Source organism: Cimex lectularius, unplaced genomic scaffold (genome assembly GCF_000648675.2).
Source record: "Cimex lectularius strain Harlan isolate CLEC.00 unplaced genomic scaffold, Clec_2.1 scaffold102, whole genome shotgun sequence".
In the NCBI taxonomy this organism is placed as follows: domain Eukaryota; kingdom Metazoa; phylum Arthropoda; class Insecta; order Hemiptera; family Cimicidae; genus Cimex; species Cimex lectularius.
Genome location: NW_019394228.1, coordinates 70,201 through 75,863, shown reverse-complemented (window position 1 = coordinate 75,863; position 5,663 = coordinate 70,201).

Genomic DNA, 5,663 nt, shown 5'->3' with positions numbered 1-5,663 from the left:
ATTTTCATAAGCTGGAACGATGATGTAACTCAGTTCCCAATGAGGATGATCTCATGTTTAAGAAATACTTTTATTGTTGAATAATAAAAAAGGCATTATATTTTCCAGTTGTTTACGATTTTTTCTTTTACTTCCACCGCGGAATAAAAATTCTATGTTTTAACCTCGCCAATTCCTTAGATCCGTCTGTATGATTTTTAAAAACTTTTCCCGTCTTTGTAAAGGATTTTCGGTTAGCTAGGTTTATTACAAATTAAATGTTTGGAGAGAAAATTGGTTGGCACATACGCGTTCTTTTGGCATTCAATTTGTCAATCTTGTTTCAATATCGTGAGCAATCTTGAAGGAAAAGTGAACTACCAACACTAACATCTTTCTTTTTATGAAGATTCTCCTAGAAGACCAAATTTTGATCGAATAGTTTGACTCCAACCCCTGGACTGTTGGACTGTCCAACTGGGACTGACAGTGACATTGAAGACTGTCAAATTAATCATTATTTTATGGAGCAGAGGTGTATACGTTTGTTATTCGGTTTGCAGTTCTTTTCGGAAATGGCATTTATTTCAATTTATCACTAAAATGTAAATATGAAAGTATGATCAAAATTAACCTCATATTAATCAACACTTTATACATCATTTTTATGCCTATCAACAGGTAAAAACTGACTAATTCTATTCTGTTCTAAATGTTACGTTTGCTTCCTTAGAAAAAGCTGAAAAAAGAACGCTGATCAAACTGTGAAAAGAATATAAGTTACTTCATTGAAACGTGTGGTGTATTGTGACACATTGACTTCGAAAATGTGAGCAGAAATTTTCCGAAAACCCCGAAAGTGCCAACATGTTTTTCCATTAGTATTTTGTCTAAAAATTTGCTTACAGACGAGAATATTGTATTGTAATGGAAACTTAAGTATATTTATCGTGCGTCCCTGATGACCAAACAAAAAAACTGACAATGACCAAACTGGAGAATAATAACTCTTTTATTTTTGAAATTGCCCCTTATTCGCACCAAATTTACATTTTGTAATCCTTTTGTACTTCAAATTAACTTTTTTTATTTCAAATTTACCATTTTGAACACAAAATTAACACGTTATAACTTCAAATTAACTTATTTTAAATTTCAAATTAACCAATTTCAACTTTTGATTAAGCCTTTTTAACTTTAATGTAACTCATTTCAATTTAAAATTAAAAGCCTTAAAAATCCTAGTTAGGAAATGGTATGAAATAAAAGCATGTACAAGAAAAAGTAAAATTCCTGCATTTGAAAAAATATACATACAAATTAATGTGTAGAGATTAGTGACCGTTAATCGATAGTTATTCAGATATCGTGAGATGCGGCCTGGTGTGATGAGGGTTTCAGAAAAACATTTTCTTTATCGTGCCAACGTTTCGATCTTTTATTGAGATCATCTTCAGGGTTCAAAGTGTTTGTCTTCTGTGTAATTGTGCCATTCTTGCGTGTCGTGTTGAGAGTGCACGACACGCAAGGATGGCACAATTACACAGAAGACAAACACTTTGAACCCTGAAGATGATCTCAATAAAGATCGAAACGTTGGCACGATAAAGAAAATGTTTTTCTGAAACCCACATCACACCCGACCGCATCTCACGATATCTGAATAACTAAAATACAAATTAATTGCGCTCTTAGAAGACCAAATGAAAATTAATTCCAATTAAATATAAAAACAAATAATTCTTGTTTAATGCGGGATTTAAAAAAAAAATAAAATACGGTCTGGAATAAACTATATAAAAATTAATGAGGTTTAGAATTAAAAGGTATATAAAATAATATATAAAAATAAATATACTTCTTTTAATTCGAGAAATTTTGGTTTGTAAGAGCCCGATTATTTTATTATTAAAAGAATTCGAATTTATAGAATAAACTTTGTTTTATATTTAATTTTATGCCGAATGTAATTGTGATTGTGATTAATTTCCATATTCTCTTTTGAGAGCCCAATTTTTTTTTCAAATACAGGAATTTTACTCAACGTAAATACATTTCATACCATCTCCATGGGTGTTTTATGTTTTAAAGAAAAGTTAAATTTGAAAAAAAGGTCATTTGAAATTAAAAAGAGGTTATTTAAAAAAAAGGGTTAATTTGTCGCGAGACAGGTGGATTTGAAATTAAAAAGGTTAATTTGACGAAAAAAGTCTCTTAATCCTTTATAATTTCAATTTAATACTTTTAAATTTCGAATAAACCTTTCAGCAGGAAAAGCAACAAATAAAAAGAACTAACGAGATGGTATGAAATTAAAACAGTTAAAATAAAATTCCTGTTTAATTGAGAAAATTTTTAATTGATAAAACAATTATGGTCCTAAAAGACCATGTAATTAATTTCAACTATCATTAAAAATTATATAAAATTTGATGTAAAAACAAATGAATCCTTTTATAATTTGGGATTTTTTAAAAATATAAAATAACTGAAAGCTGGAATAGCTGGAAATATATGAAAGTTATGAAAAATAAGATTTTTTCTTTTTATTTGAGAAATTCTGGTTGTTAGGGCCCCTATTCGTATTATCAATAAATTTCAAATTTAGGAAAGAATATTTTATTTTTATATTTAATTTCATGTAATTTTTAATTTTAATTGTAATTAATTTTCAAATTCTCTTCTTGGAGCACAATTTTTTTTTCAAATTCAAGACATTTACTTTACGTGCTTAAATTTAGGTAAGCAGTTTTTTATGTAATAAAAGTGTTTATTTCACATTTAAAAAAGGTCATTTGAAATTAATAAGATTTAATTTGTAATAAAAAAGTTAATTATAAACAAAAAAGGGTTTATTTGCAGTAAAAACAGGATTATTTGAAATTAATTTGACAGGAATATGTGATATTACTTACTGCCTGTGCATTTCTGGGCTAATCCCCTCAAGGCTTCAGGGAGTTCATAAGAGGCTCCATAACAAGAAACCCACCATCCAAGAAAGGAAGAGGATAAGGAGATTATAGATATATTTAGTTCGAGATGCAAGAGTCTCTGTGGCCATCAATCACAAGGTTGTACACGTCCAACATGAATTTATATATTATTTTAGCCCTCGCACCTGTTCGAAGCGCGTGGTACAAGTGGGACACGGATAAGCATCTCGGTCACGTTTATCTCGTTTTTCAAAAACACCCTCGAATAAAGAATTTACCGCTCAGACCAGATTACAAGTGAAAAGCCAGAAGTTGTTATTAATATTTCTTAAAACGAGCTCGACCCTTGTAACCAACCACACGCACCGCCGAATGATTTCGAACTCTTTGAGACTCAAAGCAGGAATTAATCCGCCGAAAAATGCCTCGTGTAAAAAGAGCTGATAACGAGCCCTCTCCAGTTTGACTCTATTGCGACCCGGCAGATTTATAACGGCCGAAATACCGGTACGGTGAAATAAACCTACCCGAATACCTATTTTATTTTTACGTATCATGTTAATCCTTTTTCAATGATATCCACGTATCTCTACATGCGATTTTCTGGTATGTTATAGGATATGTTATGTTTTTAAAACAGACGAAATAAAAAAAAGCCAAAAATAACAGCCGTACATCTATTGGGTCTCATGGTCCGATAGACCAAATAAATTCTTTTCAATTAATTAATCTTTAATTAAGGTTTTAGTTGAGATAAAAAAGTCAGTGTCACGAGCTGGATTCGAACCCACGACCTTCCGCTAAATACGACGCTGCTCTAACCACTTGAGCTAATGTGACTTCAAAATTAAAAATAAATTGAGAAGTCACGTTAGCTCAAGCTGCGTATTGATCCGAAGGTCCTGGGTTCGAATCCCGCTCGTAGCACTAGCTTTTTCATTTCAAACAAGCCTTAGATAAAAAGTAAAATTAATTAAAATAATTAATACGGTCAATTATGACTACTAAATGCATATATGGGTAATAATAACGTTGAAGTTGAATAAAAGAGAGGAGCAATACATTTTTCAATTGGAACACCGGACATCTCATGAAAAAAAATCGCTAAGATCCAAAGATCCAACTCAAAAATGTCTTCTTTTTTTGCTACGAAAATTAGTATTTATTGTATAAAAAGGGTGCTTAAAACGAGATAAAAAAAGTCAATGTCACGAGATGTATTCGAACCCACGACCTTCGGCTAAATACGCAGCTGCTCTACCACTTGAGCTATCGCGAGTTCGATCCACTAGGGCACCAACTTCCCATCTCAACCCCACCTTTCGTGACCCTGAGTTTTTTATCTCAACCAGAACCTTAATTAAAGATTAATTAATTGAAAAGAATTTATTTGATAATCGGACCACGAAACCCAATAGATGTAATAAGCAAAATGAAGTATACTTCACTAAAGCTCTCCGTGGCCATTTCATTTCTCGCCGAGAATCAAATTGATCACGCGACATTTGAAAAATAGCAAAAAGGAGGGAAAATTCAAAAGGTGCGGTTGAGATGGGAAGTTGGTGTCCGAGTCGATCGCAGTCACGATAGCTCAAGTGGTCGAGCAGCGGCGTACTTAGCCGATTGTCGTGGGTTCGAATCCCGCTCGTGCCATTGACTTTTTTATCTCAACCAAAACCTTAATTAAAACTTATTTAATGGAATAAAACCGTACATTTATTTTAAATACGTCGAATGTTTAAAATACAATACAAACTCGGAAATCAATGTTGATTAAATTTCCTCATCTATTGTTTTTTAATGTGTTTTAAACTTTCAACGACCCAAAAAATGTTGACCTAGGAGCATTAATAATATGTAATGAATTATAAGCCAATCGCTCTGTTTGAAGAAAATAAAATTTCAGGTCAGGCCTCCCGCGAGGGTTCGGCTTTACTCAACGTGGATTTTTATTTGTCTGGATCAAAGGCTAGAATTCCAATTTATTATTATTAACTTTCGGAAATGTTTTGAAATACTGTATATGAACAGAAACGCATAACTGATCATGATTTCACCTGACGAAATTTGGAAGGCCAAAAAGTTATAATTGGTTGAATATTATTGCGATTTATATATATTATTGTATCTACCTCTGTTTTATTTATTATATGAGGTCAAAATATTATTGTATATTGTTTAAAACACTTTTTATTCTCATAAATGGAGGCTTTCGATCGGGTCACCTAGTTTGCTTGGGAAACTCAATTGCACCCACCCTCTACTCGTCCGACAGGTACGACAAAGCCAACCAATATCCGATCCATCCAGGCGTTCCAAACAAAATCTCGTCTCTAATGTCATCATCCACAATATTCACTTTTATTTAAGCCTTGATTCGTACCTCCTCTTCAAAACTAACTTTTCGCCTCAACCTAACCCTTCTGTTACACCATTCCTACCCTATATTCCAGTGAACAATGGTAAAAATATATTGAACTCCACAAAGTCATAAAATATAACTCAAAACACTTTCTATAAAAAAAATCTCAACAGATACCATAGTCTGCATCTGGACAAGCGACTAACTTAAAAGTGCTGATTATTGCAGTGATTATTATAAAAAAGGTTGATAGGCATCTTCCTTCTTTCTCACTCTCTCTCTCTCTCTCTCGCACTCTTTCTCTTATCTATCACTTTCTCTCTATATTTTTCCTTCTCTCTCTCTCTCTCTCTCTCTCTCTCTCTCTCTCTCTCTCTCTCTCTCTCTCT